This window comes from Scleropages formosus, chromosome 7 (genome assembly GCF_900964775.1).
Source record: "Scleropages formosus chromosome 7, fSclFor1.1, whole genome shotgun sequence".
Classification (NCBI taxonomy): domain Eukaryota; kingdom Metazoa; phylum Chordata; class Actinopteri; order Osteoglossiformes; family Osteoglossidae; genus Scleropages; species Scleropages formosus.
Genome location: NC_041812.1, coordinates 18,297,773 through 18,324,089, shown reverse-complemented (window position 1 = coordinate 18,324,089; position 26,317 = coordinate 18,297,773). Strand labels below are relative to the sequence as shown.

The 26,317-nt window shown below is 41.1% G+C and overlaps 1 protein-coding gene across 2 annotated transcripts in view; it reads left to right on the top strand.

Moving 5' to 3' along the window:
- Positions 1-26,317, top strand: part of cdh13 (cadherin 13, H-cadherin (heart)) — a 334,841-nt gene that overhangs the window by 141,719 nt on the left and 166,805 nt on the right. The gene's annotated exons all lie outside the window — the stretch shown is intronic.

The window sequence follows — 26,317 nt, the reverse complement described above, 5'->3', positions numbered from 1 at the left end:
ATTGACGAGACCTAGACAGATTTCAGGGAATGGGATGGCTAATGGGAGATGGAACTCTGAGGGGAGACATTACCAAAACCAAAAATTGGTGATGAGAGGAGCTCAAAAGTAGAGTGGGTGGAAGGCACTGTGAGGTCAAGAATCCCTGTTGCTATGTGAATCCGACTGGGTCACAAAGCTGTTGTTCGCTTCTGCTTCTTGTCTCGAGTTGTTAAAGTTCTAAGACACTGGTTGTGTAAGTGGTCATTGCTTGCTACAGTTCAGAGTCTTTCAATAGGCTTTGGGATTGACGTTAGTCGTTGCAACCTTGAAGGTAATAGATATGTTTTGTACCTCTTTTTAGTGCCAGTTATTGGTTAAAGTTTGTGGAGATAAAGGCCTCTTGTTGTTGTAAACAGGAAATGAGCAAGGACATTTTTTGGTACTGCATTAGCCGGAGGCTGTATGGTAGTGTGCTGTATAAGTTGCCTCTAACTTTTGCCTGAGTCTCCTTGGTATGGTCAAGAAGTGAGGGAAAAAAAGCATGTAATGGAAATGAACTACAATAAGACCTTATACAGGCACCCCTCGACTTATACAAATACTGTTCTTCAACCCATTACGCAAGTCAAAAGTTACGTAAGTCAGATTCCCCTTCCTTCCCCATCATTCAACATCATTGCTTTCTCCTTCATACCCGCAACGTCCTTTACTATCATGTTTATAGTCAATATGGCTAAACCTGGTTCCCATGCTATATTTTTGTCCACCTTCATACTTCCTTATTATTTTCAATTTTATCTCCAAAATGATTGCTGTATACTTGCGAGATGGTTCTCATTTTTTACCACCAGGCATTGTGAATAATGAAATGGATGAAAAAAAAATGCGAAAAAGCACTGCACTAACGAGTGGCGATGCGTTCACAGCTCAAAACTCGTGGGAACTGTTAAGATGTAGCTTCCTGCCTTGTCTGGCTACGCCAACTGGCGCTTAACGTATTTTAGACGTTTTGCATAAAATAAAAGCGATATCAGTAAATAATGTGCATGCCGGGAATTTTTTACGCAAATTCAGATTTATATAAGTCAAATTTACGTAAGTAGAGGGGTGTCTGTATACTCCACTGGCCTTATGACTCCTTAGCAGCGGTCTATCCCCTTTGCACTACTCCATCTTGTACTGTTCATCTATTTGCGTTCAAGGGAACCTGAATCAATAAAAACAAAGACAAATCAGTGTAAAAAAACTTTTCTTTTTTATTGTGCCTACATATCAGTTTTAATGTATTTATTTGTCTGGCCTTTTAAGGTAAATTGGGTTATGTGATAGAAACTCCTCTTTTAAGATCTTAGAATCTAGTTTAGCTTGTCAGCTCTGGAGTGTGTACCATATCATAAATGCTAAAATGAGAAATATAATTTGCTGGTGGTATTATTTATTTATTTCAGCTATTTCAATTAAAGATTAAAAAAGCTCTGCAAGTGAAGAGCATACTCCAGCCAAGGGCTTTCTTAAATTAATATGAAATTACTACCTAAGCATTTGCATATTGTATCTGACACGTAAGTCCTCGTAAAGTAGGCAGATTTCGCTTCATTCTGTAGTGCAAACTGGAAGTCAGGGTCGAGCTCTGATGAAAGCATTTGCCTGGTAAAGCCCTCTATATTACACCACTCCTTCTACCACACAGATAAGGACATGAGCTAATAATGTAATCTAATACCCGTAACTACTCGCTGAGCATACACTGCAGCGATTTAAAACCGTTAATGAGGCAAATTAGCACATGTCTAATTTTTCTGTTAAAGATGATCCTGATAGAGACTTTCTTTTTTGCTACGCCTTTCCAATATTCTGTTCTTGTGAAGGTGGTCTGGCTGCTGATATCCTACACGCTGTTCCTCAGTTACAGTCCAGCTTTGCTCCGGATTTTGTAACTGGTCCCGTTGATTTCGATCTTAGCGTAAACTATGTACACAGTGCTTGACTGTAGTTACTGGAAAGCAAGGAAATTAAAGTGAGAAGGATTTTAAATCTAAAAATTTGATTGCTATTAACTGCAGCCAGCATCAGCGTATGACTGCAGCAACGTATCAAGTAGTAAGAAGATAAATTTTACCTAGATGGGTTAAAATTAGTTCAAGTAAAGCTGGATAATATAGGTGTGCATATATAGAGGTTTCTGCATATGTATACACACATACATATGTACACATACATGTAGGAGAACATGTTAAGAGTTGCGAATACTTTTTTTTTTTATTTTTTAAATTAAACTATTAAGGCTGTTTGCCATTATTTACTGCCTCCCCATAGTTAGTCGAAACTCCACACAGCCGTGTGCAGTTTAACGTTACTTTCAGTAAATGCCAAAAACATCCTGTCTGCTTGAGTAAAGGTGTGTGTTTCTTTTTTGTATGAATTTTGTGGTATTCATATTTCATGGGACAACCGGAACCTGCATGTGAAAGAGCATTAATGAAGTTGTTGGTAATTTTGTTCAACTTGTTCCAAATCACTAAACTTAATTGGGAAAATAAAACAAACAAAGTAAAATAAGTGCAATTAATCACAGTGAGGTGAAATGAACATGTTCATTAATTTTATGTGTTGGCAATTAAAACCCTTGCGTGTGTCATTACACTAACTCTGCCTGTATCATTACAAAGCATTTACATTCATTTATGTTGCAGGGTCATTTGCAGTGTAATACGAAACTTCTATAAGGGCCTCGTTCACTTAATTACTTACGCCCATCATATTCGCTTGGGGCACAGGCTGCCAAGAATGGTTCTAGAGACCTGCTATGATACAAAGAAGGAATTAAGATGAAAGACAATGCAGCTGATGTCTTTGTGTCTGTCTCAATGGGCCACATCCGCAGCACACAAGTTGGGCAAGAAGTGTGTCTCTGAAATAGCCTCAATGTTCTGCTTATATATTAACTCTAAACACTGGTACAGAAACCAGCAAGAGCCTACAAATCCTTTGTCCTGGTTGTCTGATAGTCTCAAAGCCATCGTATTACCAGGCAGTGTTTTTATAACTGCCCATAATTTAATCAAACTAACATGCGACATAGTGGTTAAGGTAACGGGCGACACGGTGGCATAGTGAGCAGCGCTGCTGTCTCACAGTACCTGGGTGGTGCAAGAGAACGTGGGTTCATTCCTCACTTGGTCTGTGTGGAGTTTGCATGGTCTCCATGTGTCTGTGTGGGTTTCCTCTGGGTGCTCTGGTTTTCTCCCACAGTCCAAAGACATGCTGTTCAGGTTCTCCATAGTATGTGAATGACACAGAGTGAGTGTGTTTCACTGATGCATGGATGAGTGACCCATTGTAAGTGGTGTATCTAGCAGTGCAAGTCACCTCGGTGAATAAGGTGTATAGGCTGGTAACACTACATAGTATCCATTGTAAATCACTTTGGAGAAAAGCGTCTGCTAAGTGAATAAATGTAAATAATATAAATGTAATGTAACAGTTACGTAAAACTGGTTTGTCTGTCTCATGAATATCCTTGCAGTTGTGCAAGGTTTTAAACCAAAATCCATCAGAAGACCTGGGTATTTTGAAATATGAAACTGTAAGCTGAAATAAGTGTGTGTGTGTGTGTGTGTGTGTGTGTGTGTGTGTGTTGTAAAATATAATTTTGTCTAGGTCATAAAGTAATGCCTATGTTAGTTTATTTTGACGAAGTTGGGGAAAGGGGCATCATGACTGCTGAATTGAATCATGTCAGTCAGGTCGTAAGTTAGGTCAAGAACTACTTATGGAGCAAGACGTGCTAGAAATACATGGTATACGAAGCCCATTACCAGTGTGGCGTGGACCGAGGTCCCAATGTCACGGATGGTTAATCCCCCCCACCTGTAAGGGTTTTCTGCCCCAGGGATCGAGCCGAGTGCCTGGGGCGGGTTGAGAGGGGGTTGACAGCAGGACTGAAGGCGCTGCAGCTCACTCTGTCGGCTTTCATTAGTCACGCCTGCTGTACACGCCTGCAGACTCTGGGCACAAATCGTGTTCAAAAGCGCTGTACCAGGATCAGTTTACCAACTTAGTTTTTTAGCATCAAGCTCTGGGTATTTGGGTGAGCGGGCGTGCGGGACGCCAAACCAGGAAGTATGTCAATGAATCAGAATGAAGTCAATAGGGGAAACAACAGGCAAGCTTGCTCAGGGGACTACAGTCTTGGCCATGCTTCCATGATAATAGAGTATTCACATTTTCTGTCTTTTATAATTTACCTTTGCTTGCTTGCTCTTATTCACTTAATTTTATGATTTGACTGCGAATTTTGCTCTGAGACTGCAATACAGTTGAAAGTGCTAGAAACTGTAGGATGAACCATCCTTGTAAATTTCCACAGGTGGATATGCGAAATGGCTGAGGGCCCTTGTTTTTTTACATTTATATTTATTCGTATAGCTGACTCTTTTCTCAAAAGTGACTTATAATATTAATCAAATTACAATTATTCACCCATTAATAAAGCAGGGTGATTTTTAACTTTTTTTTTTTAATATAAATTAGAACTGTACGACACCTGTCAAGCAACTGTGCTGTCAGCTGCCCAATTTTTGCGACAGACCTCATAAGCTGTATTTCTAAGAGAATATTAAAATAGCAGAGTTTAGGTGAGCTTAACATCAGCTCACTTGCAGCCAACATCTTTGGAAGTGTTTTGTTCTGTGGCTCTTCGTGGTTAAGGCCTGGAGAAATTCTGTGCAGAAACATAAATAAAATATCTTTAAGCCATACTGGACCTCAGTCACTGAGTCTTCAAAGAACCGAGAGTTGTCTGAAAACATCAGTTCCAGCAATACCGTCCGTATCAAGTTGTGACGTGTAAAATGGATGGCTGAGCAGATAGCTGTCCACTTTAATTAAGAACACCCAGTTTTCTTCTCAAGGGTCTTTTCCCAATTGTGCTCATGGTGAGTATATGCTAGTGTCGTAAAACGTATACGTGGGGGGCATTTCTTCAGGGAAGATGGTCTGGCAGCTTGCTTGTACAGATCTGACAAAGTTTAGTTTTAGGCTCAGAGAATATGTGAGCAGCCCATCTTGCTCTGCTCTTTTAAAGATATACTCACGGTCCACACTTCCATAATCCTGCTGAACCAGCTATATAGTTTGTCATGACTGCGCTGAGTGTGTATGCTTGTATGAGTTTCTGCTGGTTTGTCTGTCTGTTTACTGCTGTGAAACTTGCTTGTTCTCTGAAGACCCGGAGCATCCAGTGCTGCTGTGCTGGGATAAGACGGGCAATTGTGTAGCTCTCCTTGTGGATGCCTGTGGCCTCCCGCAGAGGGACTGTGGCTTGGGGACAAGCTGCACGACTTGCTACTGAGAGCAGTCACAAACAGAAACAGCAGACATAGCCAGAAAAACATCATCATTCAGCATTTTCAGATGGTCAGAACATTTATTTTCTACACAAGATCATCAAACCGGACACCTTCACGGTTCATTAGTGTGAACTTGCAGTTATGGTTAGATTAACGGTTAGGATTAGGTCAATGCCACTCTGGCCCCAGGAACCTCTTGCACTTCTCCATCAAGGCCTCTCAAGTTTCTTTATATCAAGGATACCTACATGTGTTAGTAATAATAAATATTACCTTCTGATTATGATCAAAGGCAGTTTGTGTTGCTAACAATTACTGGACTCCTTCTCTTTGATTAATTTATATATTCTAACATATTGTGTTTAAAACATTCATGCATTATGTCTTCCAACAGCGCTTTTTACCGCCCCAGTAAAAGGAACCATGATTTCTAATTAGATCTCTCCTTTTCAAAGGCAGGCTTCCGTTCTGCTTTCTGGTGCTTCGCTTTATAATAAATTTGCCTTTGAACTTTTTTAAATAAATTTGAGGGGTGAAGAATCTTTTTTTATTTTTTATTTTTTTTTTAATTTTTATATGCCAGATAACTGACTACAGATAAAACACAATTCAACAGCACAGTGACATGGTTTATGAAAATGGCCACAGCAGCACTTGAATGTAAAGTTGGATCCAAGCTACATGAACGGAAAGTCTTCGTCGTTCACTGTTTCCACTTTGCAGGCGGCAAGAAAGCCTAAAGCCCAATTAGTAGCTGCCATTTACCACTAAAGTTGTATATGTTCTGTGGCAGATAAACACATTTGTAAGTATTGCATGTTTGGTTTAGCTCCTCTCAGAGTTGAATGAACACTGTGAGATGTTGCAGCCTGTAGTGGACAGGTTCATGCAGATGTGGTCCCTTTTCCACCAGTTAGGTGAAGCTCACAATCCGTTATCCATGGTGATCTGCACCTCTGTGTGCTTCACATCCAACTGTGGCGATCATGAGGGAAGGACTTCCGGCATGTTCCTCATATCTTGCTAATGCTCTGAGGTGTACAAGCATTCGAAGGTTCTCCCACTGAGCTCCAGTCTGCAAACCTGTCGAGTGCACGTTATCACCCCATGCCGATGCTCCAAGAGGACCCGGGATGGCTGGGGACAAGAGGTGGAGGAGACCGAGCACTCAGTGGGCTCTCTAATTGATCTCGAAATTGCTTCCGACAGTGTTGCATTGGCACAGATGACTGTTTTGATCCTCGGTACGAGATCGGCCAATCATATCCAACAGCTGCTCGTCCCTCATAAAACGGGCGGAGGCTCAACATGCCAATCTGAGGGAGAGTCTCTTTCTGTTATCCCAGTAGCGGCCCCCGGTGGCCCATCGGGCTGCCAGAAACCCATCTGAAGTGCTTTTACAGTGCAGCTTTTCAGTGTCTCTCCTTTCACACTCTGCTCTGGTCTATATTAAGCTACTGTCGTAGGCCATTCTACCAATGGATCTTTTCCTATTTGCAAGCACCTCTGTTGATCTGCTGCACAACACATAAATCATTGCAGGATCAGAACAGTCTTGTTAGCATTTTTTATTCTCGCTTCTGTTTTCTTCCTGATGTAGGTGGACCGTCTAACCTTTGTGACCTAGGTCAGCACTGTATATGAATATTACATAAATAAATGAAAGAGGGGAGCAGAAAGTTAATTAGACTATTTCATCTAGTAGTTTAATGATAATTGACTGGTGTTGGCAGCAAGATATGTAGCATTTTTACAAGGTCACAGTAAATTACCTCATTAATGACAGTGCATGAATAGAAACAATCAATATGTGAGGCATGATGCACATATTCAGAAGATCTTAATGACTCTGAGCGTGAAGTGTTTACAACAAAACAATGACCTCAAAATAATAATGTGGAGCAAAAGCTCTGGAACCCAAAGAGCTGAAGGAACGTAGATTTAAAAGCAAACAAAACATTTTATGTATATTTTTTGTGATTTTGAAATGCTTTTGTTGACCATGTTTGCTTATCTGCATTTTATCAAGTTATTTCTACAAACTGCTCATTCTGCTGAATCCTTCAACCGAAGTGCACCCTTATGTGACAAAATTAACTCCACCCATGGGTCTTTTTTTTTTTTTTTTTTTTTTTTTGGGGTGCAAATTGTAGGGTGTTTAATCTCCAGTCTGACCTCTTCCTCTCTGAGAGATAAAAATTTATAATAGTGGATAGCTTTCCTTTTCTGGCTGTGGTGTCGTATTTTTTCCATTATCATTTCAGAACAGTATTAACATCAATCTGACGCTACTGGAGTAGGTGCCAGTAAACTGATGTGTATCTGCCAGTGTTTCCAACAAGGGGGAATAGGACAGGGCAGGTGGGGGAGAAATAATCAGTTCCACATGCCCTGTAAGAGGGGTCCACTTACCGCAGGAGACACCTCGCTTCGGCCATTGGAGACAATGCCCCCACTACACCACAGTAGTGTTTCTAGACAATGCCGGACAGATGGCGACCTGCGGGGAGGTCCAGCCACCTGCACCTGGGATCCCCTGTAGGAAACGTGTCAGACTCTATGCATTGGCAGCTGTGTGGCACAAAAAAGCCTCTGATCAGAGTCCAAAACTGGTGACACACATTAGCGCTCAATAATGTAGTCCAAGCATTGTCTCGTGTCCTGCGTGTTAATTTCTCTATCAGCAATATTCCATAATTACTGTCTGTGAGCCAGGGTCCAGGGAATGAGCCTCGCTGTCCAACAGTGGGCAAAAAGGCTTGACTGCCTGTATTTCATCACAATGAGGTTCCCCTTCATAATCCTACTGCAGACATGGACAGCATTTTGAACAGAGAAATGAGGCATGGGTGCTATACATAATCAAGCTTGATGGTGAAGAAGGTTTAAGCATGCAGAGTGTGTTTGGTGTGGTCTGCCTGTCCTTGGAATTTTGGGCCAGCAGATGCCTTAGTGGTTGGCACTACCACCTTGTGCTCAAAAGGACCCAGGTTTAAATCCCATCTTCTACTGTCTTACCCTTGAGTAAGGTATTTGCCCTGAAGTGCCCTAGCAAAAATTACCCAGCTCTATAAGTTGGGAAATCATTCTTAATTTTTCTTGAAATACTTGACTCAGGCAGGGGGTGCGGTGGCGCAGTGGGTTGGGCCGCAGTCCTGCTCTCCGGTGGGTCTGGGGTTCGAGTCCCGCTTGGGGTGCCTTGTGACGGACTGGCGTCCCGTCCTGGGTGTGTCCCCTTCCCCTCCGGCCTTACGCCCTGTGTTGCCGGGTAGGCTCCGGTTCCCCGTGACCCCATATGGGACAAGCGGTTCTGAAAATGTGTGTGTGTGTGTGTGTGTGTACTTGACTCAGGAATAATTTCTGAAAAGTAATTTTCTGTATTTTCCTCATTTTGATGCCCTTAAGATGGAGGATTACGTATGAGTGCCATGCTAAATTTGAGAGTTCACATAAAATAGCAATAGCTAGACTATTTCCCCAATGATCAAATAAATGTAACATTGTGAAATAAGCACACTAAAGAGCAGCATGCATTAACATGTTATTGTTGAACAGCAATGATTTTGTTAATGTTAAATTTTTCTAGTTATTCTTTTGCAAAAGAGGGCACTTGGAGGTAATCTTTGTTTTGGAGTAAACAAGGGATTGATGCTGAGTGGCTTTGTCATCCCACTTTAGGACATCATGGAAATGAGGAAACGGTGATGATAGGAGGATGCTGGAATGCTGTGATCAGTTAATACAAGAATATAACATAGGACCATTTGTTTTGCACTTCTGAGTGCCTGATCGGGTGTAGCGTAAGTGCTGTTGAGTTGAAAGTTGATTCACGTTGTCCACTTGAGTGGTTTTCATGGTAAGAGGTGATTTGGAGGGACTTCAGTGTCCTAGGCATGCTGAGAGCTACATTTTCAGCTTTGTGCTCCTGGTATGGCCAGCCTTGCCATACTACTCAAAAGATAGGGAGATCTGGAGAAATGACCTTAATTACAGAAACATAATAAACCAAAAGGTTTCTGGGACTGACTCATGTAGCAATGGCTGGGGATGGAGTTTTCTAGTTAGCATTGGGTGACCCATGTCGCATGAATAGGCTCAGAAAAAGACTAGGTAGAGATACGTTGTGGACTCCACATCTCCCTATTCTGGAATTTTCCCATGGTTAGGTTTGGAAATACTCATAAGCCCCTGCTTGGGTGCAAACTGCATCGGAGCAATATGGATGCAGCCAGATGTTTCAACATTAGTTCCTTCACATTCGGTTTATTTATTTAGCTGTTGTCCTTACGTCCAAGGAGGCTTATGGTATTAGGTTTTTACAAAGAAGGTTACCAGTCAGAAGATGCCAATCAGACAGTGACAATCCAGAATGAAATGCTGCTGCAGAGATTTTATCAAGTGCACATCACACACAGCAAGAGCAAAAGTATTGGCATGACTTTTCAATATGTTGATCAAAACAGTGTCCGTAGTTTTTCTTTTTTTATAGTCTGCTTATACAAGTGGAATGCTAACATCTGTAATACAGCTACTCTGACACCTAATTGTTTCTTCTCCAGTTTTTTTCCACTGGATCTTATTTTTAAAAGATTCTGCGTTTAATATGGGTTAATGTGTATTAAATAAGTTTTGGAATGTTGCTTAGCCAAATTTTAAACCATGATACTTTTGTGGCAAAATGAAGGCATGGGTTTTACTGATGTTTCCTGGAATGAATCGTTTGAATTCTTGAAAATGTCAATTGCTAGATTTGACATTGATGTTTTTGTTGTGTATGCGGGAAGCATGATTCCTTAATGCATTAAAAAGCAATATATTGCTTTACAATACAATTTTTTAAAGTTACATTACATTATAAAATATCTGAAACATACAGGTACTTGTTCTTTGCAGTTGCATATTTCTGTGCTTTTTAGTGCTCTTCTGTGAATGTCCTGTTATTCCTAAAGGCTGGTGAAGAATATATATTTTGCTAAAGAGAATTATTAAGAACATTATCATGCTTAGTTTGCATAGTGGTTGAGAGTCCACTGGAGGACTCAGACTTGCTGTGGAGTGAGGTTGTTGAGCCACCAATGATGGATCTCTTTTGGACCAAAGAAAGGTATACTGTAGATGGGACGTCAATGTGAAATTTCATAAACGTTTATACACCTTTTTTATGATTGACAGCTGGATGTGTACAGGACTTTGGACAAAGACTTCTGATCAATGATGAAATCGTTTTTTCAAACTCCAAATGGTGGTAGTATATTGTACTTGGGTGTTCATTTGACATTTGGGCATGAAGTCTAATTTCCATAGTATTTTCTTCTGTGCTGGAAGTTCTTGAATTATACAGCATTTCTGCTATAATGTAAACACCAACAGGCTGCTCCTTTGGCGGGGGGATTGTCACCCAGACCTCAGGGATAACTATGATATCGCTATATCCCTGTATTGCTCATCTTTAGAGCAGTAGAAAGCATTACGTATAGTGACATTTCAGCTCATATCTCTTTTAACTCATCTCTGAAAAATTCTGAAATCCAAATGTAGGAATTCGCAGCTACCTTACCCTTTATAGACCCATAAGCTTTTTTTAGTAAATCAGTTTTCTTAATCAGTGTGGCATTTTTTATGAACTACAGAGTAGCAAGGCTAAGATACCTTTATTAAAAAAAGAAACACTACTGTAATAGGTGGACTGTTAATCTGTATAATAAGAAATAGTGAAATGTAACCATATAAATATTTTCAGTGCCCTCCAAGATTTTGTTGTTGAGGATGTGCCACTGATCGGAAAAATAAAACTTGTTGATGTAAATTGAATCAGCGCTTGAAATCAATATTGGAATTGTTTTATATCCAGTGTAGGAGATCCTTCGCACTTTGCATATGTACATCCTAAATCACTTCACACCTATTTGATAAGTATGAAATGACCTGAAATGTTGTTCCACACCTAAAATGGCAACCTCTACAAATGTCCATTTTTTAAACTGGAAAAACAATGTATATAAAGCATAACTAATAGTAATTAACTGCAGCCCTAATCAGTGAAATACCAAAGAGTTATAATGACTTCCAGTAAGATTTACCCTAAAAGCACCATTAGAACTTCTGAGTGATAGATACAGATACAGAAAAAATTATATTCGCTCTGGACCGTTTAGGATCCTTTTTCTGTCATCGTGGGCGACGTGTGAAATATTATGACTCAAGTAGGAATGTCGGGATCCAGCCGTTCCCCTGGGAAATGGGCCTCCTGTGGATTCAGTCGTGCAAGTGCAGCCCTCAGTTCTTGCTGCCCTAGCTCAGTAAACAGCGCATTGTAATTCACCGTGGGAACGCTGCCTATCACATGCAGCCAAGGAAAGCGCTTGCTTGGTTGCATTAATAATTGATGAAGCAGTCTGCCATTAGCCGCCAGCATCTTTATTAATGTGCTTCCTTCTGCATAGGACCTTTATGCCAATTAATTACATTTCAGAGCTGTCAATGAAACACTGCAAATCTGATCTGGGACTACTAATATTACTAATGTGCCGTATTATTTTTTTATTTATATATTTACGCATTTCTATCAGAGATATTTAGCTCAAATCATGATAAATGCCTCTGCATTTTTTTTAAATTCCCAATTATAAATATATCTTTCATGTTTATTCACTTGCGGGTCCAGCAGCTCATGTCTGATCCCCGTTTTTCAGGATGTTTTGACTCAAAAGTCATCTTTACGTGGAAGAAAGCAAACCTGTTTTTAAAGGCTTATAACAGCTTGGGGCTTTTTTGTCTTTGCATCAGGTGTTGCGCTTACAAACCAAGTATTGTTTGTGTGCCCGTAGACTAATACATGTGTGCTTTCTGATGATGTAGTTACCACATTAGTCCTGATTTAATGCATCTCCTAAGAGCCGTGTGTTACTACTGGCTGTACGAAGAAGGTGCGTACCTTCCTATACACCTTCAACGATGATTTCTCCAGAATGGTAGATGAAAAATCGTGAAAGGGCATTTGTTTAATCTGTTATGGATCTGTTTTGATCTGAGACTTTACAGTGCTGCAGTTGTCCTTTTTGTAGTGTTCTGATTGCAGAACAGCACGATTTTCATGGACAAGTCTGGCCATGTTTGAATGAGCTCTTCAGAAAGGTCAACAAGTGCATTGGGTAACAAATGTGATGTGTGATGTGCTACCATGGAATTTTGTTTAGAAATATTTAAACAGGAAACCCACAGCCTCATCTTTGTACTCTCGTCTTCAGCCATTTACTCACTCGCTGTCAATAACTTCTTGTGCTAATGCTGGGTCACAGTGGTCAAGAGCTTCCTCCAGAATCCTAGGGTTCCAGATTAAAGAGGGTGCACCCTAGACTGGACACCAGTCAATAACAGGGTGCCTTGCACTTTGTTCTTATATGACAAGAAAAATTACTTTTTATTTTTGCATGAGAGCACAAAAAATGTATTTGTTTTTGCACTATTTTTATCTCCTTCAGGTTGCACTATGTGTTTCACATACAAGAATAATTTTAATATATATGCAATGCGGATACGGGCAGCTCTACAGTACATGCCGATTGAGATATCATTCAGCCAGTCAGTGTAGTAATTAATCTAAGCTGTTGTATACATAATTACCTACATAATTACTCAAGATGAAATCTATTTTTAAATGTGCTAAATGTTATTTGTGATATACCACTGCATATATTATTCATTTTAAGTGACAGGTTTGAACTTCATACTAAAGCAAAGTGTTCCATTATTGCAGACACTCTCATACATGTTGTACTGGGAGTAACAACTTATTATGGCCTCACTGGAACAGATTTTAAGAGTCCAACTGGGCAGTTGCAGTTTGCAGATTTATTGAGTGAAAAGAGTTGAACTGGTGTGTAAGTGTGGTGGAACAATGTCTTCATCTCTCAGACCTTAAAGGCCCCTGAAGACTTAGCATTAGACACTACTCCTGTAATGCATTTCCCTTCAGTGGTACAGATTCTCAGGGGTTAAAAAATGAAATAAATAAATACATGTTTTAAATAAAGCAAGAGTCTTTGCCCTTGTAATTCCTTCTGAGCTTCAGGCCTCAATCCTGTGCCCCCGTTTCCCATTGTGCCCCCTTAGAAGAGTGGAATATGGAATTTAATTACTTAATGAGCTGCTGTGAAGGGGGTAATAAATCATAGGTATTGCCCGCCAGGGTCTTTGGTTGCTGTTTGGTGGTTTCTGGGCCACTTGTGAAAACACAGGGAACTGGGACCTGGGTTGAAAGATGTTGAAGGAATCCAGCTTTGATGTGCTGCTTTGTGATGAGCACCAGGATAAGCAGTCACAGTAGTCTTCCTCCCTCTGGACCCTCGCTCATCCCCTGAGAAATAGAGGCTCCCAGAAGATACCGTTCTGCAGCGGTGTCAGCACAGCCATGGGACTTTGTGCAAAGATGCAGAAACATACATGCACTGGTGCACATATGGAGGGACACAGTCCTAGATTGTCCAGTTTTGAGACAAGGAGAGAAGTTTTAATAAGCGAACCACAGTCCCAAATATCAGAGTTGTTTAATCAGCTTTTAACCATGACCGTGTGCCCCCCCCCCCCCCCCCCCCCCCTTTATTTTTTATTTTTTTTGCACAGCCACTGGTTTATCTGTTGAAAAAAGGATGGAGGATTTCCATTAATCCTCAAATTCGCTGGGGGAAAGCCTCAGCAGAAAAGACTATCAGCGTAGAGGGAAATGTCCATTCCCTTGACCGCACACAGCAGCTCAGTAAATAAGCAAGCTGCTGCTCACTTAATTGTGGGGTTTATGAAATGGGCAGGGACGGGTACTCAGTGTGTCCAAATCTCAGGCCTCTGTTCTGCTTCAGTGGGCAGTAATTTGCAGAACTTTGTAGAACGTGGATTCCTAGACTTCAGAAGGGTCTGTGTCAGGGCCCTGCCTTCTTTCACATACAAAACCACCAACAAAGCACAACCAAAGTTACACGAACACACTTGCCCACCAGTACAAATCAACTGACAGACATAAAAGTTTAACTGTAAAACCTATAAAAACTCTTTTAATATACCAAACTATGCTTTTTACTATACCAGACTTACAGTGTAGCAAACTATATTATACACTTGGTTCTAAGCTTATGAAGAAAATTAAAGCCGGAAGTTGAATTGAAACTTTGACTCTCGCAGGCTAGGTTCTGTAACAGCCTGTAATTTCTTTAAAAAAGAAGAAAAAAAAAAAAACTAGAATATAATTTACCTTGACTTTTTTTTCCCCATTTTCATAAATCACTACTTCTGTGTAGGGTTGCAGTGTTTCACAGCCTGATCTACAAACAGAGGGCATGAGGCAGGAAACATAAGGGATTATTTTGAAACCACATGTGCAACGTTTAGTTTTCTTTATGCAATCAACAACCCATACATCAGTGGAACACACTGTCATTTACACACTATGGGTGAACCTGAACAGCATGTCTTTGGACTGTGGGAGGAAACAGGAGCACCCAGAGGAAACCCATGCAGATGACATTCAAACTCCACACAGACTTAGCAGGGATCAAACCTATGTCCTCTCGCACCACCCAGGCACTGTGAGACAGCGGCGTTACTTGCTGTCCGACCGTGCTGCCCTTAACTTAATTTATTTGCTCTGTAGGTCCTGTAAAAAGTCTTGGTATAACCAGAATAATAAAGTTGGCTTGTTTTTGACATTTTTTAACATTGTTTTACATTAAAATTGAGTTTAATATAACTGAAATGTAAACATTTTTTGATGCTATTTGTTGACTGATTTAACATACAAACCTATATGTGCATTCATTTGATCACTGATGGTCAGCAATGTGAGCTGTAAACATTGCGGATGTGAGGTGCATGAAGGTGGCTTCACACAGCATTTTGCCATTAGCTACAAATATATATAATTAAAAATAAACAGGTAAAAATTTATATCTTGCAATATGTGCATCTGGAAAAATTTTAAGAGGGCGACCTGGTCCATATTGTAATTTTCTGAATAATTCTTATGAATGGAGGATTTCACTGATTATGATGGTGTATGGGCGGCAGGTGGCGGAGTGTTTAGAGCTGCCATCATTGGACCTGAAAGACCCAGATTCTCACCTCCTGCTGTAATAACCTCGAGCTAGATAATTACTCTGAACTACTGCAGTAAAAATCACCCATGTACACAGGTGTATCATTGAAAGTAAATTAACATTGTAAGCTGCCCTAGGGAAAAGTCAAAGAACTGGGTAAATGCAAACATACAGTATGCATGGCAACCAAAGATGAGTTGTGCTGCTGTCCATGGTGCTGTAGAAGCAGGTGCGGTGTCTCTGTACATGACTTAGTACCTATGAAAGACAGGTACAATGTTGTTGTGGCTACGACTTTGGTCATACTTTTGGATGTAGACAGTAGGTACGGTGCTGCTGTATGTCTGGCTTTGAACAGAAAGTTCTGCGTCACTGTCCATGGTGCTGAATCCATGGCCATAGAACACAGCTTTTGTTGTTGTTAGCAATGGTGCCAATGAAAAAAGACACATTTTTATTATTCTTGCTATCGTCATTGTTGTGGCAGGCATACATAGTGTTATGTTACATTTATTTATTTAGCAGATGCTTTTCTCCAAAGCGACTTCCGATGAACTCTGTGTAGTGTTATCAACCCACACACCTTACTTATTCATCAAGGTGACTTACACTGCTAGATACACTACTTATTACTGTTACTGATGGATGCAGATGTTTCTGTATCTTTTGTATGGAAGATGGGTACTCTTCATGAAACTTTGATTTTGTTCATGGAATAAAGGCTCAGAAGGTGTTGCAAGTGTCTCTGGCTGAAAGAAGAGTTATACCATGGCACTATCCACAGTGCAGTTTCATAATTTTTTTCTTTATTTATTTTTTGTTACTAACGGCCTTTACATGGTTCTGTTTTTCTAGCCATGAAAGGCAAATATCACTGTTTTTGATGCTGACAGTGTGACTAAGAAAAGAAGCTGCGCTGCACCCTTGTTTATGTGGGTGCTTGATAACATTGCTAATTGATCAGAATATTTGATTAGACTTTTTTTTTTTTAAAAAAAAAAATCTTTGCACTCCTTACTCCGCCTTTTAAACCTGCTTGCCATTCTGGGTGTTGCAAGTATTATGTAAAAGAAAATTAGTGTATTTACCAAACAGTTAGGTATGACAGCTGTTAATATGGTACAATAATAACTACTTGTGTTAACAAAGTTTTCTTGTTATGATCATAACATCAGAAGAATTGTAGCCTTTGAATTTTCTGCTGTCAGCTGAAGTGATATTTTTCTCAACCAAAGGGAGGTACGGAGGCAATCCTGCAAACCATCAGCTTTTGTCATCCTGGCATTTTGACAAATATTGACCCACTCAACCAAGTTAGAGTAATACCACATTCTTTTATTACCCAGTGTTTTGATTTATCTGAAGGCGGTATTTGTTATTGTCCACCACAGCTAGCCCATAGTAACTAAAAATATATCTGGATTACAGAGTAAATAAAAATGCAAAATATATTATTGCTGCTCATTCAACTTTGGTTGGCCAAAGAATGTCTGTAAAACTAATGAGAAATCATGTTGCCTCAAGTTTTTGTCCAAGTTATATACTTCTCTGCATTCTATAAATCTTAGATTATGGTTTATGAATCACTTTTACAACTTTACACCTTAAAGCACTGAAAAAATTTTGAAATCATTACTTATATGGGGGGGGGGGGCACGGTGGCACAGCGGCACAGCAGATTTGACTGGGTCCTGCTCTCCGGTGGGTCTGGGGTGCCTTGGGGTGGCCTGGTGCAACAGCCTGGGTGTGTCCCCTCCCCCTCCAGCCTTCCACCCTGTTTTGTCGGGTTAGGCAAGCGGTTTCATTGAGTGTGTGTGTGTGTGTGTGTGTGTATGTACTTATTTGCTTGCTTGGTAACAATTTATAATAAGGACAAATTATTCTGTAAAAGTAGGGGGTGCAGTGGCGCAGTGGGTTGGACCACAGTCCTGCTGCCCGGTGGGTCTGGGGTTCGAGTCCCGCTTGGGGTACCTTGCGACGGACTGGCGTCCCGTCCTGGGTGTGTCCCCTCCCCCTCTGGCCTTATGCCCTGTGTTGCTGGGTAGGCTCCGGTTCCCCGTGACCCCATATGGGACAAATGGCTCTGAAAATTGTGTGTGTGTGTGTGTGTTTTGTAAAAATTTTTCCTCTTATGTATGATGCGTAATCTGAATATGAAGTTATGAAGGAATTTAAATGAACTAATGGTATTTATTAGTAAATGGCTTGCAAAATATTCCAGATTGCAGTAGTTCATAGGTGTAATCTGAAATTTGGCAACACTATTATCTATTTATCCATTAGTAAATGTTTTTATTTTTAAATATGTTGGTGTAGATATTTAACATTTTTCATTGGTAATTGATAATTTGGTTTTGTAAATAAGTGAATTATGCATTCATGTTAATTACCACATTAATTCATATAAGTCGACGCATTCTTTCTGTAACGTTACCTTTGACCATAATTACTCATTTATGTATTTTATTAATATCGCCGAGAACAGGCAGCGTGACGATGAGCTTGTGTGTCTCTCTTACTGCCTGTAAAGTGGATGTTCCAGAGAAAGCTCTGCCCTGTCATCATCCGAGCCTTGTTTTGATATCTGAAATATTTGATTTTATTTCTGAAATAGCATTACCACGTCAGCAGGTTTATACCAGAGATGCCCCACAAACTGTATGAAGTTGGCAGGAGTTCACATGCAGTTCAGGCCATTATTCCCTTGGGATCCAACTGAACTTTGTTCACGTGGTTCCAGCTGTCTGAAGGGCCTGTGTTATGACATTATTCACCTGTTTCCCCCCTTTATGTGAAAGCCCCCTGCAGCCCGCAGCCACAGATAAACTGATTTCTGGTTTAGTGTTTGCCCGTCTGGCCATGTGGTCTCCAGTAATTCAGTACTTTTGCTGTGCGCCGCTTGGATCAGCCTGTAATCCACTCTGCCACACAGTCAAAGAAGCCCTCTCATCTGTCCCCACAAATGGGTGGAAATTGCCAGAATGAACTCGTGTTCAACGCTATGAGGCTGCCTGGCTTTGGTGCGTGCGGTAGTTCTGTGCAGGTGTAATGGTTGTAGGGCAATGGTCCTTTGCTGGAAACGTGAACACGGGCAGAACGTGCAAACTCCACACCGGCTGAGCCAGATTCAAGCCAAGATCTGAAACCGTAGCACAGGGAACGTGAGGCACCAGTACTACCTGCTGTGCTGCTGCGGAGTATTTAAGTCTGTGGAAATTCAGTGGTACCACTGAGTTGCAGTAATATAATAAAAGAGAACAGCTTTCAGAAACCGTGCCAATGCCTTTATGACAGGGCTGCCTGTGAGCTCTGCAGCAGTGCTTTCTTCACCGGTGTTCCCAGCTTCAAATCAGGCACATGTTACTACAGTAATTCACAAAGGGACCAGAGATGACAGTTCAAAGCTGGCTCTTTTCAGCATATTTCGTGGGAAACTTGTTTTTGCCCCTTCATACATGTAAAGCAACTTATTTATTTACTTACCGTATAGCTGTCATCTGAGAATATACACATTTTGCATCATTTATTGTCACAAGGTATGTACTCTGATGTAAATTTTTTTAAATATTATAACTCCTCCTGCATTTGCTAAATCTTGTTTTGAAATATGACTAGTTACATAGGTAACATAAAAGGCAGAATTTGTAATAATTAGTTTTGTTTACCACATGATTATTTCATGCATGTTTGTAGCAAGAAAAGAAAGCTTTTTACGTCCATTTTTCCACGTTCTGTTACCGACGGCTGTGTGGTCTGCAGGAACTGGTTGACCCAGAGATCCAGCTCCCAGGGCAGAGCGCATTATCGCTACCATGCACACTCACTGAAGAAGCAGTGTAGCTGTGGTTACTCTGTGGAAGCTGCTGTAAAGGACAATTAGACTGCTTAAAGTAATTGTCTCTTGGATAATTTTTCTGAAATGTTTATCTCGATATTTTGGACATTATTTTTATTGTGCAGTTCTATACTTGCCGATCTATTGATCACGTGCTTATGATTGAATTTTGCTAGATGTTTTTTTCACCTTGGCAGCTTAAAAATTGACCTTAAGGCTTTAAGGTGGTATATGAAGTTGGTTAGAGTATATCAGCCATCAGTCCATTAATGTCGCTCTGTGTTGCACTACTTTGTTTGAACAATGAAACACTTGAATGACCATTGTAGCACACAGAGGCCTGATGAACAGATGTTTTTATAAATAAAATGCAGCGGCTGCTATACACCCAAACACGGACCGAGACTCTCGCAATAAAAAAGCAGAAGTGCCCCAGGCAGCCAATATTATTGTATAACAGATGGAGCGGTTGTCGTCGGTACTCAGACGTAATATAATAAAGTTAATGGGAGGGCCCACTATCTGAGTTGTCATAAGTCACATATGTCTCAACCTGAGGACCACCTGTATGTGTATTATTCAGCTGGTGCATTATGGGAAACATGAGTGATTCCCAGCACCTTGTCAAACTCTGTGTTTCTTTCCCAGCGGTGCATGCTGTGTCCTGCTGCGTGGTCCATCTGCAGAGCTCTGGCAATGGAACGCATGGAGTTTTCAGGTTCAATTTGACAGTGTTTCCCTAAAGTAGAGAGGTTTAGGCCTGAGGTTCAAGCAGAGTGGATATAGTCTCAGAGCTCCAGACCTTTTGCGGTAGACCACAGGCCAGATTCCCACCCCACATGGAGCTATTTGCACACAGCAAGAAGCACCATAGTGGATGTTCTCCCTTAAGTGCATGTGAAGGTGAATGGGCTGCGGGAGATATTTTCCCTGAAGTGGAGACATTTAACATGTCAAAGCAAATGGGCTGCAGTGGATATTCTCCCTGAATATGTACAGTTTTGGCCATCTGAAAGCAATCTGTCTCTGGCAAATATGAGGATATTTAAAATCGTAGACAGGATACATCGGCCGTGTTCTCCATTAAAGTTTGGCATGCGCTTTCTGCCATCCACATGCAGCACATGTCAAGTTTGTTCAGTGCCAAAGCTTTGGTCATGTTGCTGCTGTGCAAGTAGACTCCTCCAGCAGTGAATTTGGGAAATCTACTTCAGTAACTCAAATACCACCAAACCAGAGCGCAGGGTAGTTCCGTGGAAGCCTATCTGGAGTGTCGTCGTGTGTGCTGTACGGTGGGCAGAAAGTGGTTAGGGTTTATGCGTGAAAAGCCGATCCATCAGCAATTGTGATTAATTAATTCATTCATTCATATCCAGGGTGTCCATGAATTGATACCCTGATAACAGTGTTAAGGGGGCGCGGTGGCGCAATGGGTTGGACCGGGTCCTGCTCTCCGGTGGGTCTGGGGTTCACGTCCCGCTTGGGGTGCCTTGCGACGGACTGGCGTCCCGTCCTGGGTGTGTCCCCTCCCTCCTCCGGCCTTACGCCCTCTGTTGCCGGGTAGGCTCCGGTTCCCCGCGACCCTGTATGGGACAAGCGGTTCAGAAAATGTGTGTGTGTGTGTGTGTGTGTGTGTGTGTGTGTGTGTGTAACAGTGTTAAATAATGTTTTAGTTAACCCTCACAATCACAAAAGTTTTGCTAAACAGGAAATTGAAAAGTTTCAGTGCAGTTTGGTACCTGTTGTTGGGGTGAACCTTATCTTTTTTGTGACCAAGTGAAAGCAAGTATGTGGCTGCACCCACCTCTGGGAATTTTGGTCGTACCCATTTAAGTGATGAGTCAGTTGAAGCCACGCTATTTGAAATGGAGTGTTGGAGGACAGCAGTTTGTCAGAGTACTGTGCCTGAAGAGCAGGGATGCTCTTGGTAATGAAAGTTCCTCTTTTTTGCATTTTATTAAATGCAGTTTTTGCACCATTTGCACTGTTGGTAATAAAAACTCAATGATTCCATGCCTTATCGCCTCCCACATGTTCACTATCACGGCTCTCTCCCTCTTCCACTGTTCCTGCCTCCAACAATTTACTGATCCACAACTATAACAACTAATGAACAACTACTAATGAACTTCACATTAGGTGGATTCTTTCTATACTTTGTGCTGAGCAATTGAGATGTTGTTTTTGCGTTGTGTTTTCTCTCACTCATGGATGCTGTCTTTAACGGCTGCTACAGGGCTACTAGTGGATAATATCTGGACCAAACGCACAGACAAAAACAATGTGTGTAGCTTTAAATACCTTCAAAAAGGTATTTATACTACCGTGTTCATCCAAAGCCTAATGGCACATGTATAAATGCTCAGAAAATATTAATGTCTGTCAGTCTTTGATTTAGTTCAGAATTACTTATGATTGGAATTAAATAAAACGGCGCTTTTTTAAAAAAATATTTTGCACCTTCTGAACTGATTATCTTTTTTTTTTTTTTTTTTTCTTGCTGAAAATATTGACACTTTGATGTTCTGCTTTGGTTTTCAGACAGCTAGGTTCGATTTAAGGAATAAATTCAAAGGGATAGGATCCCACCCCCCTCCTCTGATGTTGTTTGAACGATGCACACTTTTGGGCCAGGAGAGATATCCAAATCTCCATAAAACATACAGCCATTTGAAGTGTTGTTTGTGCTGGATTTACTACCTAATTCATGTCAGGTGGTTTGCGATGTTCAGAAGTTCTTGTACATTTATGCTTCAAAGTCCTCTTTCTGAAGTACTTTGGGTGATTGAATAGTCAGAAGAAGAGGATCAATAGGTAATCCTCAACAGGAAGTAATATTCTGTTCTGTACTATTTGAAGGGCGCTGCTTATAAACGGGGTAGCTAATCAGTTTGACATGGAAGGTGAGACCATTTCAGAAGGCGCATGGTTGTCTTCGGACCGTCAAATGTAACCCGCATCGATTAGTCTGATTCCATGGAACGAGCTGTGAGGGATCCTTTGCGGAGTAAGGCACAAGAAATGTACCACGTTCCCTCGTGCTTCCCGAGGTAACTCCCTGTGAGTGAAACGCAGGTCCTGGATGGACTCTGACGGCTTCCTTGCACACCAGCTGCTCCCACATACATGCCCATAAACAGCGTGTAAACAAGGCGGAGTGTTAATTTGCTCTGTGACAGTAAGTGATGTGCGCCGTGTGTAATTTTCTCCCTGCAAGCCCTCTTCACTCTACATTTAATAAGTAATTTTCCCCCAAATTAAATCACTGGTTCTTATTACACAGATACCAATTTTCAACTTGAGGAAACGTCTGGAGTGACGTACAGTGGAAATTGCTACCCTTCTTTTGGTAACTCCTAACAAAAAGACAGCAACTGAAATCAAACAAATGTAGTCTCTCTCCTTATAAAAACCAGCACTGATAAGTCCGGGTCCGGTCAGCATTTTTATCTGAATTTACCTGTTGAGTTAAATTGTTATCCTTAGATTTGAGAATGCATTATTTATTAAATGCCATATTTGCTGCCGATCAAGACTCTACACTGCTGAAATCATATAGAAATTACATCAAGGATGTGAATAATTTTAGCACTTTATAGTGAGTTTCTATACTGCTGTCAGCATTAATTCCACCCTGTTGCACATGGAGCCCACACATAAATATTTCTGTTGTAGCCAGATGCATTCAGCTAAGTTCAGTTTTCAGATATGTCCCAATACTGTAATGGCATTTCCATGAAAATGAAGACTACTGTAGAGTCTTTGGCACAAGCAGCTGAATTACAGTTATGGTGTGTGCAAATCTGCTTTTTCGGTTAACCCCTTTAAATCCTTTGGTTAAAAAAAAAGTGTATGAATACATGCGTAAAAATTTATATATTTAATATATACATTTTTGCAAATAAATAGGCTGTTAGTTTTTGTAGCAGCAAGGTCAAATGTTTGAATGTTTAATACATGATAAGGCTAAGTAATGTAATGTGTAGTTTTTTTTTTAGGTGCTATGTAAAAGAGATTGGAAGCGATGAGTTGGATCTTAAACCCAGAAAAGGACTAAATAATAAATAAACTGTGGATGAATAATGGATGCGGGCGCACTTTCCTTCGCAGGGCCAGTACAGGAGACGTGTTTTGATTTCTAAATTTTGTTTTCTTTTCCTTCAATCTGGCTTCCAATTCAGTAAGTAGCCAGTGACAATGCAAGGATGCGATAAGGAATAATAGTAAATTACGGGCAAGGAACTGTTTGTAAGGATGGCAATCTTCTGTTAAGCCTATATTCTGCAAACCCTTAGTCTTATGGTAGCTGGACATCACCATCTGAAGTTACCTCCTGTTCACACATTCAACAGAGAGAAAAATGTAAACTTCATACTCATCTATATGCTGAAGGTTGGTTGGACCTAAGAGCAGATAGAATTGCATAATGGTATTACTGTTAATATTACTCTTTAATCTTTTTTCCATGCAAATGTTACTACATGGAATTGAGATAAAGTGAACTGAGAAGGGGGGAATGATGATACAGGTTTATCCTTACCCTATGTCTTGCTGGGCTGTGTGCAGAAGTTTTGATGGAGGTTTGTATGTGTGCTCCATGTGGGTACTGTGTACCTGATGAACTTGTTAAAGTTGGTTGTAAAGTCCCATTATTTGTGCATCACTGCCTTATGTGTGATGACCTGGAGCTGCCCTTTACGTTCTTTGTGGCCGTTTTTTCTGGCCGAAGCATTGTGGCCATCACCAAGCTATGGGGTAAGAAGTTCAACGAGCGGGTGCTTCATCTCTAAATGCCATAGTGATATGAAAATGCAAATCAGAGAATTACAAATTTGGCTTACAGGGCCATTTTCACTGAAAACCTGTAAGATCAGATTTACCTCATGGTCACTGGCAGACTTGCTCCCGCAGGAGATGTCCTTACAGAAGCCCTTGGTGTTCCTTTACAGCACGCTGGCCACACACTGGTGCTGTCTGTCTGCAACAGAGGCCACACTTTCTCTAGCTGTTCAACACTCAGCATGGTGGAAACTCAGAAGTACAGCAGTCTACACCCCTTATCTTGGCAGCAAAGAGAATACGCAAGCTTTCATTGCAGCGCTCATCAAGTGCTGAATCACGCTTAATTCAGAGGTCCAAGGTTTTGCTTGAGATATTAAAATAAAAAAATTAAATTGCTTGCAAGTGCTATGGCTGTGTCATAATGTATGTTAAGTGGTTGACTCATTCTGCCAGAAGCAGTGAAAATCCCAATAGTGTCCAGTGACGGAGAGGGTGCGGTGATAGCCTGGTACAGGGAAGCTGTTGTTTCCTTTGGGACATTTATGGCTACCTGCACCATAGACCTGTCTCCCACCGGGTAACACATAGGTTCGTAGATACTCTTGTTCACCTCAAGCGCTGTGGGAGGTATGGAGGAGTGCTACTGGGCATCGGCCAACTGGCCTGGCAGACGGCGTGCTCCCGGTGAGGTTACATCATTCCAAGGGGCATGCTGCACAACAAGAAGTGCGTGAGGTAGCACAATGTCTACAGAGACCTGAGTACAGGAGCTTGACACAGATGTAAACACCCAACGTGTATAACTGGGAAATAGAAAAAGATAAAACAAAAGCAAATGGAACACAACAGCGGGGGTGATTTCTGGCTCCCGCTGTGAGAGACTGTAAAATCAAAGGTGTGTGATGTGCACGAGGGGGTGTGTGTCTGAAAGCTTCATACCATTTGGAGGTGGTGTGTTGGAACTAGGCTGGTGTTTGTGAGGGAGTGTGTTTGAAGTGCATTTATGCAACTCCCAACACCCCCTGCTTGTAGATGACTCTCTCTCTCTCTCATACACATATATACACACACACACACACACACACACACACATATATATATATATATCATTTGATGTGGCTTTCTGTGTGCTTTCAACTGGAGTGAAGTCTCCTGCTCAGAACTCGTCATGTTGTGTTCCGTTGACAGTGTTGATGTTGGCAGGGTGTGCATTCGTGGAATAAGATGTTCTTGTAATGAAGTTTTCAGTTTTAAATACTGTATATGTGTCTGCATCTGTGTGGTTAGCCTGATGTGTAACATTACACCACTCAGTGTGTAACCTCATTTGACCCTTGATACTGTTGTTGTCTGAACAAGAAGGAATGAGTAAATCCTAATGTGTGGAGTGGTATTCCGATTGCATATCTGGGAGTGTGAAAGTGTGCGTGTGTGTTTACTTCCAGCCACACAATGTACCCTGACAATTGTCCTTTTTAAATTGGCAGGTACATGAAATAAAAGTTAGGTTTTTTTTCTATAAAAGTTTTCCATATTATTTGTTCTACTTATTTGTTTTCTAATACTTGTTCTATGTTTTATGAAAGGCAAAAAACAAAAGAATTAATCTTTCTCTGGATACATAGTGCTTACTTGGAAGCCAGGAAATGATTATAACTTGCCAATATAATGCAATGTGCATGAGTGCCATATTGTGTGATAAAATGTGTGCATCAGTGTGGTGGAATGTTTTGCATGCTGAGTCTGTGTGTGTGTGTGTGTGTGTGTGTGTGTGTGTGTGTGTGTGTGTGTGTGTGTGTGTGTGTGTGTGTGTGTGTGTTTTGGTACATTGTGTGGGTGAAGGGGGACCCACACAAAAAAGCAGGAGCCTAGTGAAGCACTTCGCACCTTATTTCATGTCACCTCACTTCTCTGCATACAGGGCTGTAGAAACTCCACCCACCTGCTTATTCACCTCTGTGTGAGGTGCCAGACGGAGGAGCCCAATGAAGTGAATGCTTTTTCCCCTCCCCCACAATTCTTACCACCCCCATATATTCAGTGCTTCAGCAGAGAGGACAATGATCTATAGAGCCATTAGGATGCGAACCTCTCGAGCCCCCTGCTTGGGTGCATGGATGCTATTAAATAAAGGCTTGTGTGAGAGAGCTCATGAATAAAATAAAGAGAGGCAGATTGGGTGACCCTGGCTTTCTTAAGGAAGGGGAGTGATGTACATTGGTCATTCTGATGGGCTCCCTGGTGGCATGCCTTGCACAATAAAGGGTTCCTGGAAGTCAAGC